This window comes from Phalangium opilio, unplaced genomic scaffold, assembly GCF_054372755.1.
Source record: "Phalangium opilio isolate 3A_F unplaced genomic scaffold, DU_Popi_V2 ptg000046l_1, whole genome shotgun sequence".
NCBI lineage: Eukaryota > Metazoa > Arthropoda > Arachnida > Opiliones > Phalangiidae > Phalangium > Phalangium opilio.
Window position 1 is genome coordinate 5,076,260 of NW_028324169.1, and position 25,775 is coordinate 5,102,034.

The 25,775-nt window shown below is 36.0% G+C and overlaps 1 long non-coding RNA gene and 2 other non-coding genes across 3 annotated transcripts; all 3 read right to left on the reverse strand.

Moving 5' to 3' along the window:
- Positions 1-8,656: 8,656 nt before the first annotated feature.
- Positions 8,657-8,729, reverse strand: TRNAV-CAC (transfer RNA valine (anticodon CAC)). Its single transcript has one exon. It is a non-coding gene; the product is annotated as a tRNA-Val (tRNA).
- A 65-nt stretch (positions 8,730-8,794) lies between these two features.
- On the reverse strand, positions 8,795-8,867 carry TRNAV-CAC (transfer RNA valine (anticodon CAC)). The gene has a single exon. It is a non-coding gene; the product is annotated as a tRNA-Val (tRNA).
- Positions 8,868-18,608: 9,741 nt separating this feature from the next.
- Positions 18,609-20,588, reverse strand: LOC149676417 (uncharacterized). Its single transcript, XR_016366688.1, has 2 exons — positions 19,713-20,588; positions 18,609-19,635 (listed from the first exon to the last, which is right to left on the reverse strand). It is a non-coding gene; the product is annotated as an uncharacterized LOC149676417 (long non-coding RNA).
- Positions 20,589-25,775: the final 5,187 nt, after the last annotated feature.

Sequence of the window (25,775 nt, forward strand, 5' to 3'; positions counted from 1 at the left end):
ACAATTTTAAGGATTGCTCTAGAGTTTTTTGTGTTAAGAGACGGGATGAGGAGAAACTTTCATTACTCTTTCAATAAAGACTTATCCACAGAAATGCTACCCACAAAAATCAATTCCCTGTCTTTGCTGAAATATTTTAAATTCCCTGTCTTTTCCCTGACCTTTTCGGAACCATTTTTTAATTCCCTGACTTTTCCAGGTTTTCCGTGACCCGTGGCAACCCTCTTTTAGCGTTTAGAAATTTTACCCACTAAAATCAAACTCCCTGACCTTTTGGCCCATTTTTAAATTCCCTCACTTTTCCAGGTTTTCCCTGACCCGTGGGAACCCTGTATTAGCGTTTTCAACTTAGTTCCGAAACTGGTTCTATGCGGACATAAAGCGTTTAAAACAGCGCCATCTGTCGCCAATAAACGGAAACATGATTCGTTTCCGTCCCCCCTCCCCAGAAAAAACAAAGGACTTTAAAGTTTATTTTGGCCTATTTACGCTACTCTGTCTATAGACACTCTAGTTTAAGGTTAAGAAAAAACAAACCACTATCAATAGTTTCCAACTCAAAATGGTAGGCCTATATGATGATTGTTTCAAAGTTTTCGGTCAAGCCAATTACATTCATAAATAATTCTCTATTGCTGATGTCATTTGTAAATGTCCACTTTATAATTAAAATAACAATTTGATTAGATGTTTTTATATAAATTTCCAAGTCAATGGGTTAATTAGCTCTAAATTTAAAAAGTGCCACTGTCAGAGACAAAACACATGAAGCAAATACAAAATACAAATGAAATCATTGTCTCAATCAAATATCCTAGGCTTATACTCCCTTTTAAAATGTCAGCTAAGGCAACACCACAAGTAGTTCCTCCCCATTGTAAGTAGTACCCCGAGATAGTAGTACAAAGGGGGAGGCTGCCATATTAGGCTATTTTTCCTCGCACCAAAAGGCAACGGCAAATGAAGCCAGAGTTCATTACAGGCAGGAAGGAGGCTACCCAGCTAACACTACTGGTGCTTCTTGGCACAAGGCAAATAACCTAGTGGATGTTTTATAGCAGAGCTTCTTCATATTTGAAATATTAAAAAAATGCCTAAATCTATTACTAAGATTACCAATGAACACATTTAGATTTTGAATGCATTGCAGGGAGACTAAAAGCTTCGGTAGACGTCAAAGCTAGAGCTTCCATGTAGGGGTAAAACCAGAACATGGACATGCCTTCTTTTTAAACAAATTAACCTTAAATGTTGCCACACATAAAGGGGGTCAGATTTCAGTCTTATAGCCCCTTTAGTCAAATAAAGATAATTGCAGAAACTGGAGGGCTTTGGGCAATGATGGGCACAATATACAGGATTAAAAATATTAGAAATAGACAAATTTAATTTAATTTAAATTCAGTGCCATCAATCTTGATTGAAGGCAACATTTGAAATAGTTAACTTTTCTAGAAACTAATTAAAACTATCAATCACACACAAAGCTTTAGATATTTTTAAGTCAATGGGCTTCAACAAACTAATAATAATACTTTATTTAGTAACAAACATTACAGGCAACCACAAAAGGCCTAGGCCTGTTAAGTGTGGCTACCGGGACAGATACAGAGAAAACGACAAATAAAACTTAAATTATAACATTATAAAGAAATACAAACAAAGAGATAAAGTTCAAAGAGTTATATTACCGATATTCTCATTAAACCGTTTGACTTTGGCTTTTGGAAACATTTTAACGCGAAAGTATACAAGCAGTTCACACTGACTGGTCGATTATCACAAAATTAAGTTAACTAATTTTTGATCTTATGATTAAATCCATCGCGTAGACTTCCGACTCTCTTCACCACTCACAAGGCAGCAAAATGTTTTGAAAACAACTGCCTGCAATTTGATTGATTGCAATTTTAATGCAGACGACTGTTTCATTGTGTCGTGCGGAGCTGACCATGGTTCTATAGAGTACACGTCACCTTACACTAGTTTTGGGGGGGCAAGCCCAAAGGTATTGTTTAAAATTTAGCCTTCATATTAATTTTTTTTTAAGTTTGGACTCTGGAGTTACCTGGTGGCAATAATGAGTTTTGGGAAAATGAGTGGCATGCTTTTTCAAATCATAGCCCACTAGATCACGCTGGCTGTATATGACTATGAGAGAGAGACACTCCATGACATTATATAAAAACGTCTTGGTTTAGACCAAGGCCGAAAAAACGAACGATATGTGTGAGGTTTATTAATTGACTGAAGTTCAGATATTGAAATTTTTCTTTAAGTATTTTTATCCACTCAATCCTTAATCAATATTTAATTCAATCAACTGATTTTACTGTTAATCGATCTATTCCCTCTAAATTAATTTAAAAAATTACATATCTACGCTTTTTCAAGAACAATTACATTTTCCGAAAACATTTAATCATGAAATTAATTATTTTCAAGGGAGTACGTGTTGAGGATACAGTATTGAATATTTGAAATGTTCTACTGAATGTCTAAAAAGAGCAAGCGAACTTTGGCAGAACTCGAATGGAAAATGTAAATATTTAGTCGTGGATGCCAAACAAGGGTGTTGCGCGAATTTTCACATTTAATTTCGTATATCGAAATGCTACATTTCTACTGTCGCCTCTATGAAGGTAAAGTTGCACTGGAACTTCCATTTCCGTACTTAAGAATTTCTTGGTCATAACTCAGTCGATGGTAATATTGGCTGAGTGTGTTGCGACGGCTCAGATGACCCATACACTGAAACCACTGGTGATTATAAAATGCCATGTATTGGGAAAATAGAGGAAGGGAGGGGGTGTCGGAGTAAATGTGACCTTCTTGGCATAACTAGTAACGAATGATGTGTTTAACCATATTATTTCCGCGGGAAATGAATATAACAAGTACTGAGAAGTATTTCTGTTTATGTGATCTTTACCCTTTACCACACAGGATAAACTTTGTTGCTTTGTCTAAAGTAGACGACATTCACTGTGAACGACAGTCTTATCAACAACTTAAAACAGATTTAAACTTTTTTTGGTGCAAACTTGAAAATTTGTCAAGCCAGCGACAATTAAAAATATGTCGGTCAAGGTGCTCACAAGTTAGTAACCATCGACACGAAATCCCTTCAAATTAATTAATTTCATGATAAAATGTTTTCGGAAAATGTAATTGTTCTTGAAAAAGCGTAGATATGTAATTTTTTCAATTAATTTAGAGGGACTAGATCGATTAACAGTAAAATCAGTTGATTGAATTAAATATTGATTAAGGATTGAGTGGATAGAAATAACTAGAAAAAAATTTCAGTATCTGGAACTTCAGTCAATTGATAAACCTCACACATATCGTTTGTTTTTTCGGCTTTGGTCCAAAACAAGACGTCTTTATATAATATCTGTTACTTCAGTCTTAATTTAATTAAACTTTGAATAATTATGTTTGCTTTACCGTCATGCATTTGCACTCTACAATATAATGGTGCTTTCAAACACCATATATTCAGTTTTCTCCAGTGCCAAAAAAGATATCATTTAGGGTGTACCTTAACCCCATTTCTATGATCAATTCACGCCATTTACTAAGATTATTTGCAAGTATTAAGGAAATATTAGGCATTTAAGCACCATTTACAGTGGCTTTTAACATCTTTTTTAGAAAATCTGTTGTTTGGCCTGAGCCAATTTTGAGAAAGCCTTGGTTAAGATCCACTGGTCCTTTAAGATCTTCAAGGTCTCCGAGCGATCTTCGAATTCCTCGAGGGACATCCCTATGTCGATGTCCCACGGAAGTCTCTGTTCTCGTCCCATGTTTAAGTAAAAGGGAGGTCTTTTGGTCGTCTCGTGGGGGGCTGAGTTTATGGCGAACACGAGAGCGTTCAGGGTTTCATCCCACGTTCTGTGTTTATTCTCCACATATATGGAAATGGTTTCTCCGAGAACTCGATTTACCCGCTCAGTGATGTTCGACTGAGGATGATACGGCGAAGTGTGAATTGGTCGGATGTTGAATAATTTGCACGTATCGTGCCATAAAGAGGACACGAACTTAGTTCCTCTTGAATACAACGCAACAAACCTTGATTTTTTTTCTTGGCGATTTGGAAATTGAGGACACGGAAGAATTTTTTGAGCCGCGACTTCGTGGAGCAGATCGCGAAGGAGTTGTACTTGAAACTTCAGGTTCTTCAGAAATTAATATTATATTACATTACATTAAAAATGGCTTAGTTACTTATTGCAAATGATTGAATTTCACTACCATTTTGAACGCTTTTAAACCGTTCACTTTTCTCAAAAACAACGCTTGGAACTTTGAGAAATAGTTTAGGGTCGTACGATCCAACAGCTGGCATACACCCTGTTTTAAAATTGACAAATGAATTAAGTATCCCGACCGTAATTGACAAATGATGTCTGTGTTTTATTTTAAGTACACACAGTGTAGCCACGGAATTTTCAGAACCAAATTCCCTGACTTTTTCAGGTTTTCCCTGACCTTTTAGGCCGCAAGTGTGAATTTTTACAGCACGTTTTAAGTGTTTATAATTAAATAAACTCTCTACATTAAGTTTTCCAATGTATTTGTTGCACCAAATGAATAAGAAACGTTTTAACTATAAAAAACAGTCTAAGAGATTTTTTAAGAGAGCATTTACTTTATAAAAACAATTCTAGACAACAATTTTAAGGATTGCTCTAGAGTTTTTTGAGTTAAGAGACGGGATGAGGAGAAACTTTCATTACTCTTTCAATAAAGACTTATCCACAGAAATGCTACCCACAAAAATCAATTCCCTGTCTTTGCTGAAATATTTTAAATTCCCTGTCTTTTCCCTGACCTTTTCGGAACCATTTTTTAATTCCCTGACTTTTCCAGGTTTTCCGTGACCCGTGGCAACCCTCTTTTAGCGTTTAGAAATTTTACCCACTAAAATCAAACTCCCTGACCTTTTGGCCCATTTTTAAATTCCCTCACTTTTCCAGGTTTTCCCTGACCCGTGGGAACCCTGTATTAGCGTTTTCAACTTAGTTCCGAAACTGGTTCTATGCGGACATAAAGCGTTTAAAACAGCGCCATCTGTCGCCAATAAACGGAAACATGATTCGTTTCCGTCCCCCCTCCCCAGAAAAAACAAAGGACTTTAAAGTTTATTTTGGCCTATTTACGCTACTCTGTCTATAGACACTCTAGTTTAAGGTTAAGAAAAAACAAACCACTATCAATAGTTTCCAACTCAAAATGGTAGGCCTATATGATGATTGTTTCAAAGTTTTCGGTCAAGCCAATTACATTCATAAATAATTCTCTATTGCTGATGTCATTTGTAAATGTCCACTTTATAATTAAAATAACAATTTGATTAGATGTTTTTATATAAATTTCCAAGTCAATGGGTTAATTAGCTCTAAATTTAAAAAGTGCCACTGTCAGAGACAAAACACATGAAGCAAATACAAAATACAAATGAAATCATTGTCTCAATCAAATATCCTAGGCTTATACTCCCTTTTAAAATGTCAGCTAAGGCAACACCACAAGTAGTTCCTCCCCATTGTAAGTAGTACCCCGAGATAGTAGTACAAAGGGGGAGGCTGCCATATTAGGCTATTTTTCCTCGCACCAAAAGGCAACGGCAAATGAAGCCAGAGTTCATTACAGGCAGGAAGGAGGCTACCCAGCTTACACTACTGGTGCTTCTTGGCACAAGGCAAATAACCTAGTGGATGTTTTATAGCAGAGCTTCTTCATATTTGAAATATTAAAAAAATGCCTAAATCTATTACTAAGATTACCAATGAACACATTTAGATTTTGAATGCATTGCAGGGAGACTAAAAGCTTCGGTAGACGTCAAAGCTAGAGCTTCCATGTAGGGGTAAAACCAAAACATGGACATGCCTTCTTTTTAAACAAATTAACCTTAAATGTTGCCACACATAAAGGGGGTCAGATTTCAGTCTTATAGCCCCTTTAGTCAAATAAAGATAATTGCAGAAACTGGAGGGCTTTGGGCAATGATGGGCACAATATACAGGATTAAAAATATTAGAAATAGACAAATTTAATTTAATTTAAATTCAGTGCCATCAATCTTGATTGAAGGCAACATTTGAAATAGTTAACTTTTCTAGAAACTAATTAAAATTATCAATCACACACAAAGCTTTAGATATTTTTAAGTCAATGGGCTTCAACAAACTAATAATAATACTTTATTTAGTAACAAACATTACAGGCAACCACAAAAGGCCTAGGCCTGTTAAGTGTGGCTACCGGGACAGATACAGAGAAAACGACAAATAAAACTTAAATTATAACATTATAAAGAAATACAAACAAAGAGATAAAGTTCAAAGAGTTATATTACCGATATTCTCATTAAACCGTTTGACTTTGGCTTTTGGAAACATTTTAACGCGAAAGTATACAAGCAGTTCACACTGGCTGGTCGATTATCACAAAATTAAGTTAACTAATTTTTGATCTTATGATTAAATCCATCGCGTAGACTTCCGACTCTCTTCACCACTCACAAGGCAGCAAAATGTTTTGAAAACAACTGCCTGCAATTTGATTGATTGCAATTTTAATGCAGACGACTGTTTCATTGTGTCGTGCGGAGCTGACCATGGTTCTATAGAGTACACGTCACCTTACACTAGTTTTGGGGGGGCAAGCCCAAAGGTATTGTTTAAAATTTAGCCTTCATATTAATTTTTTTTTAAGTTTGGACTCTGGAGTTACCTGGTGGCAATAATGAGTTTTGGGAAAATGAGTGGCATGCTTTTTCAAATCATAGCCCACTAGATCACGCTGGCTGTATATGACTATGAGAGAGAGACACTCCATGACATTATATAAAAACGTCTTGGTTTAGACCAAGGCCGAAAAAACGAACGATATGTGTGAGGTTTATTAATTGACTGAAGTTCAGATATTGAAATTTTTCTTTAAGTATTTTTATCCACTCAATCCTTAATCAATATTTAATTCAATCAACTGATTTTACTGTTAATCGATCTATTCCCTCTAAATTAATTTAAAAAATTACATATCTACGCTTTTTCAAGAACAATTACATTTTCCGAAAACATTTAATCATGAAATTAATTATTTTCAAGGGAGTACGTGTTGAGGATACAGTATTGAATATTTGAAATGTTCTACTGAATGTCTAAAAAGAGCAAGCGAACTTTGGCAGAACTCGAATGGAAAATGTAAATATTTAGTCGTGGATGCCAAACAAGGGTGTTGCGCGAATTTTCACATTTAATTTCGTATATCGAAATGCTACATTTCTACTGTCGCCTCTATGAAGGTAAAGTTGCACTGGAACTTCCATTTCCGTACTTAAGAATTTCTTGGTCATAACTCAGTCGATGGTAATATTGGCTGAGTGTGTTGCGACGGCTCAGATGACCCATACACTGAAACCACTGGTGATTATAAAATGCCATGTATTGGGAAAATAGAGGAAGGGAGGGGGTGTCGGAGTAAATGTGACCTTCTTGGCATAACTAGTAACGAATGATGTGTTTAACCATATTATTTCCGCGGGAAATGAATATAACAAGTACTGAGAAGTATTTCTGTTTATGTGATCTTTACCCTTTACCACACAGGATAAACTTTGTTGCTTTGTCTAAAGTAGACGACATTCACTGTGAACGACAGTCTTATCAACAACTTAAAACAGATTTAAACTTTTTTTGGTGCAAACTTGAAAATTTGTCAAGCCAGCGACAATTAAAAATATGTCGGTCAAGGTGCTCACAAGTTAGTAACCATCGACACGAAATCCCTTCAAATTAATTAATTTCATGATAAAATGTTTTCGGAAAATGTAATTGTTCTTGAAAAAGCGTAGATATGTAATTTTTTCAATTAATTTAGAGGGACTAGATCGATTAACAGTAAAATCAGTTGATTGAATTAAATATTGATTAAGGATTGAGTGGATAGAAATAACTAGAAAAAAATTTCAGTATCTGGAACTTCAGTCAATTGATAAACCTCACACATATCGTTTGTTTTTTCGGCTTTGGTCCAAAACAAGACGTCTTTATATAATATCTGTTACTTCAGTCTTAATTTAATTAAACTTTGAATAATTATGTTTGCTTTACCGTCATGCATTTGCACTCTAAAATATAATGGTGCTTTCAAACACCATATATTCAGTTTTCTCCAGTGCCAAAAAAGATATCATTTAGGGTGTACCTTAACCCCATTTCTATGATCAATTCACGCCATTTACTAAGATTATTTGCAAGTATTAAGGAAATATTAGGCATTTAAGCACCATTTACAGTGGCTTTTAACATCTTTTTTAGAAAATCTGTTGAACTTATAATATTACTTAGTTTAATGGTTTTAAAAGTAGGGAAAAAGTACGCTACCTATGTCACATCATTAAACCAAGTGAAGTGAAATAATTATTATAACCACTACACCACAGACACGTGGTCCAAGAGATCTAACTAATTTTTATGTCCAATCACAATGGTTAAAACATTTTATCTACCTGGGCTCGAACCTGGGACTTTCAGTGTGTGAAGCGGATGTGATAACCACTTCACCATAGATACGTGGTAATACTGAGTTTTCCAAGAGATCTAGCTAATTCAAGCGCCCAATCACGATAGTCAAAACATGTATCTACCAGGGCTTGAACTTGGGACTTTCCGCGTGTGAAGCGGACGTGATAACCACTGCACCATAGATACGTGGTAGCACTGAGTTTTCCAAGAGATCTAGCTAATTCTTATGTCCAATCACGATGGTCAATATATGTATCTACCAGGGCTCGAACCTGGGACCTTCCGCGTGTGAAGCGGACGTGATAACCACCACACTACAGATACGTAGTAACACTGAGTTTTCCAAGAGATCTAGCTAATTATTATGTCCAATCACGATGGTCAAAGCCGTACTTCTGTAATTAACTAAAATTAACATACTTAGACTTAATTGTTTTGATCAAACTGGCTGATAGCACACCCTGAATACTTAATTGTTAATTTAAGATGATTCCGAAAAGTATCTTCGCTGTAGTTTTTAAGTTATCGGTGGGGAAAAATCACGAAAAACCCATGTTAATCTCCATAGGAAATTAGCAAAAGCGGGTGAATATTACTTTAACGTTACAAAACGGTATCAAGTCATATCTACAAGGGCCTACCGGCCCTGTAGAATAACGGAAATCGTTTTAATTTCTTCTGGCTTGTGCAACTTTCAAGTTTGAGTTTTTAAAATGTTCAATATTGATCCCTTAACAAATACTCCCTACAATTTAATTATTTTCATGATAAAATGCCTCGGAAAATCGAATTGTTCTTGAAACTTTTTTATGTCGTTTATTTTTTTTGGTCCTTGGTCCAAACCAAGACGTTTTTATAATCCTATATGGCATAAGGAGAAATAGTGATTACACGGCAACCTAGCTATGAATAAAACTTCTGATAACGCTGGAATAATTCAGTATTTTAATTTAAACGCTTCGTTTGCTTATCAATAAATACCAATAGATGCTTATTCAGTTAAACTAGTATACTTTTTTTCAGGTATTGGCCACAACGATCGCTTTTAAGATCACCTAGGATTCATCCTGCTACGTCATTTATTAAAATATATTTGCATATTGGCATTTTGACACAACCGAAGAACGGTCTTTCTTAGATACCTTGTAAACACAAAAGAATTATCTCTAGCATATTACCAATTGTGAGTGACGTTGGTGAAGATCTTCGGAAAAGAGCGCACTCCCTCTTCTGAGGAAAATCTTCACTGACTTGTTTATCCGAAGATTGAAATTGTGGCGATATATGAGTTAACACCCGAAAAATTTTCAAGCTTCCAAAAATAATGGTCTAGTGTAGAATAATCAAGTTATACGAGGCAGAATGGGCATAGTTAGTCGCGGAGCGATTTTAAGGCTCAAGAAATACGCTGCAGCCTAAAGGAATTTCTTTTGCCTCATTGTCCCTTCGTTTCAGGGCACGATTAAAGGGGGGCGAAGGGGCACTGGCCCCCGGGCGCAAGGCTTGCTGGGGGCGCATTGAGTTAAACTATTCCCCCCTAAGCCACCACCCCTCTATGCATTGTAAAGGCGTTAGATAAGTGGCAATAAGTCGCAAGATGACTTGGTCCAATTAGCTAGCTGAACTTATAAAATATGCTGTTCCTTCTTTTTCCGACTTAAGGGGGCGCATATTATCTCGGCCCCCGGGTGCAAAATTTCTTAAAGTTAAATAAAATCTTTTCACCTTTTAAAGGAGGAGATTAAATTGTTTATTGAGTACATGCAACAACATTTGTATTTAGAAGCCTGAATATAAAACGTTGACCGTTTCAATAATGTTTTATAGAGTTTGAGCTGCTATAAAAAAGTTATCGAAACTACCTAAAATGTAACGTCTGTATGCGAATTATGCCGTAGCTTCCAATACGCTCAAATACTAGCTATATAAAATATTTAGATATCAAGGAATGAAATAAAACATCTCACCATTTTCCAGAGGATATTTTATCGTTCATTGGATCCATGCAACAACATTTTCAAGTGAATAACAAAAACGGTGCTATATTGGTGTTTTAAAGGTGACCATTGCTTTCTAAAAAAAACCTTAGTTAATAAACGTGTAAAAGTTTTCTAGAATTACGAATTTTTCGAAAAGGGTTTTATTCAAAGTTTGTTTTGTAATTTTTTAACTGAAGTAAAATCCGGGCCTTTAATATGTGGTAAAATTTCAATATGATCCATCCTATAGTTTATTTTATAAAACATAAGGTTGCTAAGGGTTGTTTTCATTAAATTAATTACAGATTTTGGAGAAAAACTAGAAAATGTCCAAAGAAATATCATGAGAAATTTTCCAGACTTGCAATTTGTAAGCACCATTTTAAAATTAACAATATTGTAACATGGCTGCCAGATTCCTGGAGTTTCTACTCCTTGGATCTGGCAGGGTGTTATGCCTCCATGTTACATGCTCCTCCTCCTATCCTAATCTCTGTGATTTTTCTGTTAAGTCAGTCACTAGTCAGCTCTCGGACAGAGCGGTTGTTTTTTGTTATAGAAACTGTCAAGTGTACAGTCTAGTTAGGTTTATCCCTTTTTCTTTATATTAATAAAGTATTAGAAGACTCTTCTTCTATTTTTGGATTATTAAAGTAAGTTGTCTTTAATTCATTTTTATGGCCCTCGGGAGATTCTCCCTTAGTTAATTTCTACGGAGGGTTACATAAAATGGCGCCCGAACAGGGACACGACTATTTAAGACTAGGCCTTAAGCCTCGGTCATTCCCGTAAAAAACTGTTTATCATTGTCGGTATATCCGCCCCCCCCACGTGGTGTTAAGCCTTGGCTTCCACGTTGGTTAATGATTAAACTAGATTAAACTAAATTAAATTAAATCTTAATTAATCATAATTAATTTAAATGATAAATTAAAATAAAATTATCTTTGTAATCAATATACTGAATTTAGATAACTTACATGATTAGTTGTATAAACTTAACTTATTTGACTATTTTGACCATTGTAAACTTAACTAAATTAAATAAATAATGGCCAACTCGGACAATAACACATGGAGGTCGCCTCGAACATCAGAGGATGAGGAGGATGATTCTACTTTAAATAAAGGGGAAGATAATTCAAAGGAAGAACTGTTTGCCTCTACGGAAAATGATGGCGACACGCTAGCACCGCCAGAATCTGATGATCCTTTGGAGAATTTTAACAGGTTTCTTCGCATTGAGGAAGAGAAGGGCGAAGAAGATTCTGATTCGAGAAAGAGGACTGCAGGCTCTTCGGTTTTGGGATTTTCTCCCTATCAATAATTCCCGCGGAAGAGCATTCCTGCCCCCAAGGGAAGTTCAACTCCCTCAAATTTCCCTCCTCAAACTGGGATTGATTCCCTTGTTCCTCCCAAATCAGCGTCTAAAAGCGTTAGGCCTAAAGTTAGTTTTGCTAACACTTTACCTACTCCTCTAGTTAAAACTACCGGAACTCAAATGTCTCCGTCTCGTTCCACTAGAGATACTGGTTTCAACCGACAAACCCTTCAATTTGGACCAGACACTACTGATGAGGAATTAAGATCCTTTATACTGCCTTTACTCCAAACTTTGGCAGATAATTCTACCACACAGGCTAATGCCGTAGCCCAAAATGTAGCAATAAACACCGAAATAGCTACTAGTTTGGATAAATTAGTTAGGTATTACCTACATTAATAAATAGATGTACAAATTCTCAAGTAGCCCAGACGGGAAAAGTCCCTATTGAGCCTCCAGAAAGGTTAGCCTTTATGGGATCTTCTAGTGATAATGCCTCAGAATTCTTAGCTGCTTTCGAGGAATATGCTAAATTTCACAAGCTTTCGAATGAAGATAGGTTAACAGCATTGCCTCTTCCTTTACGAGGGCATGCTTTATATTGGTACCGGGATTTAATCCGTCAGTATGACGATATCTGTAGCTCAAACCCTACTCATCCTCACTTAGCTTGGAAAACATTCAAAAGACATTTTAAAGCTCAATTTAGAGATTCTGAAGCTGACTCTAAAATTAAAAATAGATATTTCCCAAAGAAGTCAGAAGGATAAAGAATCTGTAGAAGATTTCTTCGGGGATGTAATGAAATTAAACTTAGGGATGACTCATCCTCTTTCCGAAAAGGAGTTAGTTCCCATATTTAAAAGTAATTTAAAGGATGAACTTAGAACTCCTCTTCTCTTTTAACAATTTACTTCTATGGAACAATTGACGAATTCCTCTAAAACAATTGCAAAGGATATCGAAGAAAAGGAAAAGGAATGCTGAGAAAAGGGAAAAGAGGAGATCAGCCCCTAAACTTAAGACCATAACCAAGGCTGTATCATCTTGCCCTGTGTTGTGTCTGTTGCTTAAAGTAATCACGACTGGTTATAAATCAACGTTTATTTATTTGGTTCTATGTTTTAGTGCAATACACCGCACGCGTCTCTGTACATTAGTTACATCTAGCCGTGGCCCGTCAACTGTTAACTATAAGCCCGTCTGCCCCTGTTTATACACATTGCTCGTTATCAGTTTTGGTCTACTGTTGTTATTTCACGCCCAGGTCTACTATATATATTTTTTACATTAGGTCTACTACAATACCTCTTTTCATTTAAAAAGATAAAAGGATTTTTGAACATTTTACAACTATTTTACATATTTACATAACGTTTTCTACTAATTTTAATTCTATAAGCCCAATTCCGATAAGTACATCGTGGTGGATTCCTCCGGTAAGCGGTTGCGATTTAAGAATTTGAACGTTTCCATGATCTCCGACGGGTTGAGATTGAAGTGGGCGGATAGCGTGTCTGTCAGTTCCTTCGTTGTTTTGTCCGTCACTTTGACCGGTGCCAATAATCCCCGCAGAAGACTGTACGTGGGACCACCAATGGCCGTCAGGAACATCGCCCTCTTCTTCCCCTCCATTTCTTCCGTGTCGATGTCATTGGCTGTGAAGAGCAGCTCTAATCTCTCGGAATGGACTGCCCACGTCTGCGATGACTCGTGAAATGGGTCGACTTTGCCAAACATAGCCATGCTGATTCCTTTGGTCGTTTTCTTTTAAGCGTTGGAAAGTGGAAGTCCCCCACAACGCGGTGAAAGTTCTTCGTGTAGTTATGGCGATTCGTACTGCTCACAATTACCACGATCTCGCCTCCGTCGCCATTGTTGTGTCTGTTGCTTAAAGTAATCACGACTGGTTCTAAATCAACGTTTATTTATTTGGTTCTATGTTTTAGTGCAATACGCCGCACGCGTCTCTGTACATTAGTTACATCTAGCCGTGGCCCGTCAACTGATAACTATAAGCCCGTCTGCCCCTGTTTATATACATTGCTCGTTTTCAGTTTTGGTCTACTGTTGTTATTTCACGCCCAGGTCTACTATATATATTTTTTACATTAGGTCTACTACACCCTGCAAATTGGGGGTCCTCTCATAGTCAAATTTCCCCTGGGCAGTGTCAAAGCCCGTATGATCCCCCTACTTCTCCTTCACATCCTAAATGGGAATATCCCTTAAAACCCTTAGACTCTAGATCAAAAGCTAGAGTTCAAAATATTTCAAATAGTCAGAGAACCTATACAAGAAACTTCAACCGAAGATCAAAATCCCCTGGTCGTCATTTAGCCTTATCTTACTCATCTACACGCGATATTACGTGTTACAATTGTCAGAAACCAGGTCACCTTGCACATGACTGTCCAGATAAAAAGACTAGCAAGTCGGGGGAAGCCAACAAGGGAGAGGTCCCGTGTGGTCCCTCTCCCGGTGCCCAGTCAAGAAGAGGATTGAATCCGTTAGAAAAGGTTCAAGTTATAAAAGGGTTACTATCCCTGTAACTTTTGAACACGCGACCCTTCACGCTAAGTTATATACTGGGGCTGATGCTTCTTTTGTTAGTTTAGATCAATGGCAAAAGATTTGTAAATTTAGAAATTCTTCAGAATTTCCTGAAGATGAACAGTTAGATTGTATAGTTTGGGGTGATGGCCGTTATACTTTTACGAAAGGTTCTCACGAACTAGAGTTTTCTCTAAAGTCCCATGAATTTGACAAACAATTTAAATTTCAATTCTATATAGTTCCTTCCCTCACTTGTCATTTTATATTAGGACAAGATTTCCTGGAAGAAAATAGGGTCAAATTAGATTTCGAATCTTCACAATTTTTAGTGGCTAACCTAAAGATCCCTTTTTCAATTCCATCTGAAAAGGATCCAATAGAAAAGGAGATTGTGAATAGTATTAGGGAAGCGGTTTCCGCAGCCCCTATTTCTGATGAACAACGTCAGCGATTAGAATCCCTATTGTTAAAATTCCCTGAATTATTTTCGGATAAAGTAGGAAGAACAGGACTAGTCTTCCACTAGATAAGTACGGGTAATAGTCCGCCCATCAAATCTCAACCTTATCGTGTTAATGACCAGAAAAGGAAAATAATTGAACAACATGTTAGGGAAATGTTGGACGGGATCATTAGACCCTCCGTATTTCCTTGGGCTTCGCCCGTAGTTTTAGTTGATCAAACAAAACGGGGTAAACCCTATCGGTTTTGTATTGATTATAGAAAATTAAATCAGGTTACCATAAAGGACCCTTATCCCTTGCCTAATATAGAAGATATGCTAGCAAGAGTAGAAAGGCCGAAATTCGTTACAACTCTTGACCTTAAATCAGGGTATTGGCAAGTGGAAATGCACCCTAAGAGTAGAGAGAAAACTGATTTTGTGACTCATATGGGAAAGTACGAGTATAATGTACTCCCTTTTTGGCTTTGTAACGCCCCTAGCTCTTTTCAGCGATTAATTGACGAAATTTTTAGAGACACCGACTATTTCTAATTAATTGACTATTTAGACGACATAATATCTCTTAGTGAGGATTGGGATCAGCACTTGACGTGTTTAGAATACGTCCTAAATAGATTAAAGGAAGCGGGTCTCACCCTACAGTTGAAGAAGTGTCGTTACGCTCCAAAAGAAATTACTATTTTTGGTCACATAGTTAACGAACAAGGAGTGCATATTGATTCTTCAAAAATTGAAGCCATTGAAAAATTTCCTCCAACTAAAAATATTAAGGATCCAGAGATTTTTAGGGATGGCAGGATGGCAAAATAGATTTATTAATCATTACTCCCAAACAGTAGCCCCTATTAACAAACTCAAAAGGAAGGATCAGAAATTCATTTGGGGTGTCGAACAGCAACAGGCGTTCGAAAAGATCAAGGAAGAAATTTGTAAGGCTCACCCTTTAGCTTCCTTTAGAAGGGATTCCCCATGCAATTTAAATACAGATGCTAGTGATGCAGGGTTAGGTGCCCTTCTATCCCAAATTCAAGATAATGTAGAAGTTCCTATAGCTTACGCTAGTACAGGACTTAAAGACGCAGAAAAGAGGAACTCAACTAGTGAGGAGGAATGTTTAGCCATTTTTTGGGCAGTTAAGAAGTTTAGGCCCTTTCTAGAAGGTCGGAAATTCACTGTCCTTACTGACCATGAGGCTTTACAGTGGTTATTTAAAATCATGGAACCAAATTCTCGTCTAGTTAAGTGGGCGATGTACCTTCAAACTTTTGATTTTATAATTAAGCTAAAGAAAGGAGTAGAGAATGTAGTAGCTGACGCTTTATCGAGAGCTCCGATAAACGTCTTCAGCATAAACTCTAGCTTCTCTACTTCAAATTCTACTAGTATCCAGGATGCAACTGTAGTAGTACAAGTTCAAATTCTACCGGTAGTAGTTCATCAACCTCCTCTAGTGATTCTGTTGAAGGTCAGATACGTCGTCCAGATCCTAGAGCCTTATATTCGGTATTTACATTGGAAGATGTAAGAAAATCTCAAAGGGAATACCCTTTTGCTTCCCCTATAATCAATTCCTTGCAAGGACCTAACCCAGTTAGGCATAAAATGTTCGAACTAAAGAATAAGGTCTTCTATATAGAAGACCTTATAGGAATTATCCTGAGAAAATTTATTTACCACCCCGTTTAAGGCTAGAAGCCATGCGGTTATTACACGAACACGCTGTATCAGCTCACAGGGGCAAAGATAAGACCCTGAGATATTGGTGGCCAACCATAGTCAGTGATGTCCAGGACTATGTTAGAGGATGCACACAATTTAAGGCTAGAAAAAGGAAAAAGCCAGGGCTAATGCAACCCTCTGAGATAACAAGTCCTTGGGACCAGATTAGTGTCGATATTATGGGACCTTTCCTCCAAAGTAGACACCATTACAAATACCTTATAGTCTTTGTCGATTATATGACAAAATTCGTGGAAATGATACCACTTAAAACTATTACTGCTAAGACTTGTGTCCAGGCTTTTAAGTCTATTATTACTAGGTGGGGAGCACCAAAAGCTATCCTTAGTGATAGAGGGGTACAGTTTACTTTGAAACTTTGGCTGCAAACGTGCAGAGCTTTTAGAATTAACCCAAAGTTTACAACCCCCTACACGCCTAAGAGAAATCTCACCTAACGAGAAAATAGAGTAATAGGCGAGTTTATATCATTCTATGTAGGGAATCATCATGACAGATGGGATGAATCCCTTGACCTTCTTCAATTTGCTATCAATTCTGCACCCCATGAAACCACGGGCAGATCCCCTTTCTTTTTGAATTTAGGGCGGGAGCCAGGTCTCCCTTGGGATTTAGAAATTGAAGAACCCATTCAGGACCCTGATGACCCCAGTCGTACAAAAGCTTTAAAAGTTCTTAAGAAACAATTAGAATTCAGTAATGAATTATCTAAGTTAGCGAAAGCTCACCAAAAGAAATACTATGACCTCCGTCATGACCCTCTAGAATTTGAGGTAGGAACGCTAGTATGGATGGAATCACATCCTTTATCAAGTACGACTGGTCAGCTTATGAAAAAGCTTAGTCCTAAATTGGCAGGTCCCTTTAAAATCATAGCAAAACATTCTCCCGTAGTTTATGAGTTAGAGGACGCTAACTCAGGACAGAATGTAGGAAAAGTTAATTTAGAGCATCTAAAACTCTACTGGACTAACGTAGCTGTCTTCGATAACGCCAGAAATGCCCCCGTTTCGCAATCAGAAGTCGCAGATGATCCTGAGCCTAGTCCTTCTACGGATGGTGGGAGTGCACACCACCAACCTGCGGAGACTTCCTCAACTACTTCATCTGAATCATCCTCATCACCGTCACCGCAGGACGGTCAGGAAGTCAATCAACCGATTATTCCTGTTATGCCAGATGTCCTTCAAACCTCGACATCAAGTACAATAGAAGATCAAGCAGCGGATGTACAGATCCCTCCTGCAATTCGCGATGATTCACATCAACCTATAGATTCTGATAGTGAACCGGGCATGGCCCTTTTTGAAGACCCTCCTCTCCTCCTTTTTACCTATCATGATATGAGGGCTTTTCAGCTCGATCATCCCTCTAATAATAGTCCGCCTTCTACGGCAGGGGAGGCTTCCCCTTCTGATCATGAATCAGTCGTGGAAAATAAGCTACATACACCAACCTCCAGTTTCACGGAAGAAATTGTAACACCGGAAGACAAATCAACGTCTTCTGAAAGGTCCAAATCGGAACCTGCGTTACACCATTTACCTTCTTCTGGGTTTTCGGTGGAAATAGTACCTCCAGAACCGATTTCTACTCTTTCGGAGGAAATATCAACCCCTGAACAGCCTCCACACTCACAATCCCAATCACAGCATGTGTCTGACAGTTCGTCGACCACGTTGTCGGAATCAATGAGAACTCCTCGTCTAAATAGGGCTACATTACCCGATATTTATTTAGAACATTTTAAATTGGGAGGGCGACGAGAGGTATTCTAGAGGGCCGGTAGGCCCTTCTAGATAAGAACCCACACCCTCTTGTAATGTTAAAGAAATAATTCACAGATTTTAGGCTTAGCGTCCCATAGAAAAATCATGGGATTTTTGGTGGTCCACTCCATCGAATAACTCAGAAACTACTGCGAAGTTAAGGTTCGGAACACTTTTGAATTATCAAGCAACTATTAAATGTTGAACTTCTGAAGTTTGATGAAGAACAATTAAGTCTAAGTATTTTATTTTAAATAATTTATAAATCATGGTAAAACCGTTAAATATATTACACTGTTTGCATAGCATTTTATTCAGCCTCCATCGGGTTTGTGGCGCATAGGATAACGCGTCTGCCTATGAAGCAGAAGATTGCAGGTTCGAGTCCTGGCAAGCTCGTTGTTTATTTTTACAGATCTTTTATTCAACTTAAATGAAATAATCCTATAAATACAATGTTTAGATAATTTTTTGTTACGAAGTACGGGCTTGTGGCGTAATGGATAACGCGTTTGCATTCGAGGCAAAACATTGCAGGTTCGAGTCTTGGAAAGCTCGTTGTCCATTTTTGATGAATAATCTTAGTATATATAAGGGAAAATTCTTAAGTAACAAATTTTCAATGAAATGTGCGCGTGCTGGCGCGTGGTTTAGACATAACTTTTTTTTAAAATCTATACAGAAAGGTCAACTAAACTTAATTGAGTCACTAACCGCCTTTTCATATGAAATACGTTACCACCCGCCTATCTATGGTGAATTAATTTACCACCCGCCTACCAATTGTGAATTAATTTACCACTCCCCTGCCAAATGATTTAAAATTTTAATCTTTTCCATAAAATAATGAGAGGCACTTGGAGTGAGCCAATATGCTCATGAACATCTTACTGGAACATCGAATTAGTGACGTTTGACAATCATATAATTACTTTTATAATATATTAATACAAATTAAGGCTGAAGGAACAGATATTATATAAAAAAGACTTGGTTTGCCCAAGCCTTAAAAACAAAACGATAAGAGTTTTTCCAGTTGTCTGAAGCGCAGATATTATTTTTTTCTATTGAATTTTAAAGACAATCCGTATTTTACTACTCTTTAGAATTTAATTCAATCACCTGATTTTACTGCTAATGGATTAGTTTCCTATAAATTAATTGAAATAAAAAATTACTTATCTCAGATTTTTCAAGAACGATTCCATTTTCGTGAAACATTTTATCGTGAATTTTTTTCTTTTCAAGGGAGAACGTACTTTTATTTTCAAATAATACTCTCATTAATAATGTATTATATGCGGTCTTTTCGAATACAAAGGGGGCTGTTATCACCTTTCTTATATTTGATGAAGGGGTTCGTTTCTTCTTTAGGCACAGTCACAATTATTGAACTGTGTATATCAGTACTTGTGGGGAAGATTTTAGAAGTGTTGGTTGAGTTGCTGTTTAGTTGATAACATCATGAAAACTTGATGTGTTTAAAACTTTTTGAAATGAAAATTCTCCGAAATTAAAAAAGAAAGTGTTAATTTGATTAAATTTACACAATATCCCTCAACATAATAAATGCATGATAAAATGTTTCAGGAAAATGGAGTTGTTGTTGAAAAATCTGAGATAAGTAATTTTTTATTTCAATTAATTTATAGGAAACTAATCCATTAGCAGTAAAATCAGGTGATTGAATTAAATTCTAAAGAGTAGTAAAATACGGATTGTCTTTAAAATTCAATAGAAAAAAATAATATCTGCGCTTCAGACAACTGGAAAAACTCTTATCGTTTTGTTTTTAAGGCTTGGGCAAACCAAGTCTTTTTTATATAATATCTGTTCCTTCAGCCTTAATTTGTATTAATATATTATAAAAATAATTATATGATTGTCAAACGTCACTAATTCGATGTTCCAGTAAGATGTTCATGAGCATATTGGCTCACTCCAAGTGCCTCTCATTATTTTATGGGAAAGATTAAAATTTTAAATCATTTGGCAGGGGAGTGATAAATTAATTCACAATTGGTAGGCGGGTGGTAAATTAATTCACCATAGATAGGCGGGTGGTAACTTATTTCATATGAAATGGCGGTTAGTGACTCAATTAAGTTTAGTTGACCTTTCTGTATAGATTTAAAAAAAAAGTTATGTCTAAACCACGCGCCAGCACGCGCACATTTCATTGAAAATTTGTTACTTAAGAATTTGCCCTTGTATATACTAAGATTCTTCATCAAAAATGGACAACGAGCTTTCCGAGACTCGAACCTGCAATGTTTTGCCTCGAATGCAAACGCGTTATCCATTACGCCACAAGCCCGTACTTTGTAACAAAAAATTATCTAAACATTGTATTTATAGGATTATTTCATTTAAGTTGAATAAAAGATCTGTAAAAATAAACAACGAGCTTGCCAGGACTCGAACCTGCAATCTTCTGCTTCATAGGCAGACGCGTTATCCTATGCGCCACAAACCCGATGGAGGCTGAATAAAATGCTATGCAAACAGTGTAATATATTTAACGGTTTTACCATGATTTATAAATTATTTAAAATAAAATACTTAGACTTAATTGTTCTTAATCAAACTTCAGACGTTCAACATTTAATACTTGCTTGATAATTCAAAAGTGTTCCGAACCTTAACTTCGCAGTAGTTTCTGAGTTATTCGATGAAGTGGACCACCAAAAATCCCATGCATTTTCTATGGGACGCTAAGCCTAAAATCTGTGAATTATTTCTTTAACATTACGGGAGGGTGTGGGTTCTTATCTAGAAGGGCCTACCGGCCCTCTAGAATAGAGAATATTCTGAAAAATAGTTAATACGCCTATTAATTTGAAAAACCTTGAGAGAAAAAAACTTATATAATTACGCTTATTTTCTGCCCTAGCGTTTGGAGTAGGTCTTCAGTGTTGAGCGATCGTTTCCCCGAAAATTCAGCAGAGTTTTGCGTTAAATCCCGATCACGATCAGACTCTGGTTCGGACTCTGTTATACCTGTAAATAAAGTGCAATACAATTAGGATTGTGCAAGTATGGAGAAATTGAAAATACGACAGCAATACGCGTTCGATAACGGTTAGCCTCTACTACTTGTCATTAGAAACTGCACTGTAGGAGGTTTACACCATTTCGCACGTGTTTTTCGATCTTTTCTTCATTATTATAATATTGAAAATGAATTCTTATTTACTATTTGCCAGGGTTTCGGTTTCTTTAGCGAACTTGAAAAACTTCACGTATTCGAAGGGCAAATTTAGTTTTAAACCAAATTTCGGGTTCTGGCTCTTGATTTCTTCGTACCCTTGGATGCAAATAGCCGGAAGAGTGGTTGATCGGCCCCTTCTTGAAGGAACCGAAGAATATTTCAAATCTGAAAAAGCGTAATTTTGAAATTACGCTTCCAAATCCCATCGTTCGAAAACAATTTCCCAATTGAAGACCACCCGCAAAAAACACATGAGGTAAACAAATTTACCAAATAGTTTCACGAGCAACGTCAAAACCAAATTCCCGAATTTTAATTCTGCGTGAGAATTTTCTTCCCTAAGCTTAAAATACTTGCTACACCTTCGGGCAAACGTCATGGCGTATACTTTTTGGTTCCTAAAGGAAATGAATAATTACCTAAAGATACAGTATGAGACTTTCAAACTTATATCTGTGAAATTTCGACGGCTTTTCCCGCAATCCATCGCCAGCCGACTCCCTTGGAAGGTTCTTCCAATAGCACACACCACTCCTGTGGTGGAAATTTTATGGCAAATTCTACCAAAGACCTTAAAAAGGCCATTTCTTTTATGCGGTCAAAACTTGGAGTTGGTTTTGATTAAACTTTTCTTGAAATTCTTTCAACTCCTTTTCGAAATCTTCTAATCTCAGAAGTTGGTCATTGTCAATAGACTCGGAATCGTATGTATCCATGTTACTTCAAAAGGACATACGCAGAGTCAAGTCAAAAAATTTAGTTACAGCTTAAAAAACCAATTAGTCTTTCCCACAATCACAACAGTTTTTAAACTCTAAGGATTTTTTTAGGCTTATTAGATTCTCCTTATGACTCAGACTTGACTAGGACATGAGCCGAGTCGTGTCAAAATGTACTGCTAACAAACTATTTCACAAATACAACTGTTTTTATCTATAGGAATAATAAAATTTAATCAAAATTGTATTATAAAAGCTAAGTTAGATTGGCTATAAATTTTAATTCTTATAATGATTGTTAGTCGTATAAACAATCAGTACAAAATATAGTCAATGTAACTTAGCTTCATATAATATAGGTTTGATTAAATTTTATTCTTCTTAAAGAGAAATACGGTTGTATTTGTGAAATACTTCAAGCAATTTATATGTTAGGAGTACATTTTGACGGCTCATGTCCTAGTCCAGTCTGAGTAACAAAAGAAAATTTCCATCGTGTTAGCTATGCATTAGTTATAGTAAACGTTTAAACAACTATTAAAATATTTAAAATATATATTCACTTAAGTAATTTGTATAAAACACCATTAGAATAATGAAAATATATGGGCACTTAATTAAATTAGCGGTACATTTTGACATGACTCGGCTCATGATCTAGTCGAGACTGAGTCAGAACGCGACTTTACATGGTGTTACATGAGCAGAGTCATGTCAAAATGTACTGCTATCAAACTATTTCACAAATACACGAATAATACAATTTAATCAAACCAACTGTATTATAAAAGATAAGTTAATTTAATTAAAACATATAGGCAATTAATTAATTTATAAGTAAGCGGTACATTTTGACATGACTCGGCTCGTGATTTAGTATGGTGACTTGGGAGTAGTACGGTTAATATTTGCGAAGTAAGGATGCCTATTTGAAGGAGGGCGATTTACTTATCGTCGCATTGGACGGGTATGTTTTTATTTAATTTATTGCAAATTATTTGTACCAATATTGTTAACTAAAAGTAAACGTAAATTTCTAGTGTAAAGCGTTTCAGCTCGTGATCGAAAATTACTTCAACCAAGGCTTAGGTGTAATGTAAGATTTATGTGACTTAAATTATCGTTCTGCGTTGTAAGTAGACAACATGAGCATCGAATGAGCCAACTGTCCATAATTAAAGCCATTCAATTCTCATAATAATTATTAATTATAATATATAATAACATCCTTCTGATATGCTGAAGTGGGTTCACTCAAGGGTAATGAGACAAAAACGTCATTCAGTATAAACTTTCAAAGTGTCACAGCCCTATAGGGTACCATTGACTGTACGTGTGATATAATCAAAGAAAGTAATTATGATAGATGGGTTTAAAAGTAAATGTTGCAGTACGTTCAACTGGTAAATATGGTTACTGAAGTGTCTAACAATATAAATGTGAATGAGTATTTTTTGTGCTAAAGATTTGGGATAAAATAGTGGTTTAATTCACAGTGTCACATGAATGGGCTACCACAGTCAATATTGATGACTTCCATGGTTCAATCTACAATACAAACTTGAAATTGTTATAATTAACATCAAATACCATGTATTTACCACTTTATTTCGAAAATATTACAAAAATTTAATAAATGTTTAAGGCTACACAAAATTTTGATCTTAATATACAGGGTTTGCACATATGGAGGAATCATACCATTTACACCAGGAGGACAGAAACCCGTCTCTTTTTGTGCTTCATGCAGCCCGGCCTACTGGTGTAAGTTTCATTAATACTCCATGTGTGTAAACTACCTATATACAGGATTTGCTGCTACTTAATGTCACCTCAAATGAAGCAACATCAGCCTGCTTGTGTAAAAGACAAGAGACAATGTTTGAAGGTACATTTGGATGTAAAATGTTATAAATAAACAATTGTATGACAACGGCAAAAATTTGCTTTCTTGTCATGAGAGTAGCGACAACGTTTCTTCATAAACTGGTCAAAATAAAGCTATATGTTCTGAAATATCGTTCTGTATAAATTTATTATAATTATAATTTTAAATTAGATTTTTGGTAGAAAGTATGAATAAAACTGATTGAAGCCGACATATTACAAGAAGTTTCCTGTTTCGACTTTTTCTTTTGCCTAATTGACCATTTAGGCAAATCTTAGATTTAAGTGATAGTAGAGTGTAAGTTTGCCTAATATAGAAGTGTGTCGTCTTTATATGTGAAACTGGAGAAGCTACAACGTCAGTTAAATCGTTAGTTGAAAAGCCAAAATAAGTCTAACACAATCAATAAGATACGTTTCATTCAAGGTTATACCATAGAGTGTGCGACACTATCGAAACAGGGTGAAGTCTTAATGGTGTCCTTTCGTTCGAGCATTTATATGTCGAATGTCATTCATGTAATTGGTAATCTTCGCGATATGTATCACTTATTATTGGTACAAGTACTTGTATTGATATTCGATCGAAGTACTCGATACCAACAATTAGTACTCATCCAGGACTAACAGAAATTATAAATGCCAAGATTAAACCCGGGAATTATAACCGAAAATCTATTGTTTTTTTGTTTTTTTTATTTATTTCCAAATTCATGATTACATTTGTTTCGTTTCTTAAGGCCATAAGTTAACTAGCGACTTTTTGGCCCTGCTTCGCATAGGTTTTTATAACAAAACAGATAATACAATTTTAGTAGTTAAAACTGATAATAAATTAATAAATTAATTAATTTAAAAACAAAGTTAATGGTAAAAACAAAACTTAAATCAAAAAAGTTGAGACTATTATATTATTCCGATTAATTAAATCTTAAACAGCTAATCCAAATTGAAAAGGATTTATTATCATAAAGGGTTTATTATCTAGAAGGTTCAAATTTAAATTCTTATCAATTTTAATAATATAAGTTCTTTTAGTTTGAATTTGAATAGTTTAATATTATCCAAAGCTCTTATTTCTTGGGGAAGGGTGTTAAATAACATCGGACCCATATAAAACACGGAATTTAATTTTTTCGAGGTGTTACACTTGCTTACACTAAGTGTGTCTTTAGACCTAGTATAAACGATTTTGTTAGCTCTGATCGTAAAGAAGGAGTTCGTTAATAAATCTCTATATAATAACGTTAATGTTACGAAGTTTACTACTTCGCTTGTTTTTAGCAGACGAGACTTTTCGAAGAGAGGTTCCGTATGAGCAAGGAAAGGAACATTATAAATATTTCTTATGGTGCGTTTTTGGATAATTTGTATTCTCTTAATGTTATGATTAGTAGTCCAACCCCAGATGGATATATGAGGGTTGAGTAAAATAAGGAGTAGTAAATTTCAAATAGTGTAGCTCTCGGGACTAAGTTTTTGCAGTGATGTATTAGTCCACAGGCTTTAGCTAATCCCTTACATACCATGTCGACTTGAATATTCCATTTTAAGTTTTCATTTAGCCAAATCCCCAAATAT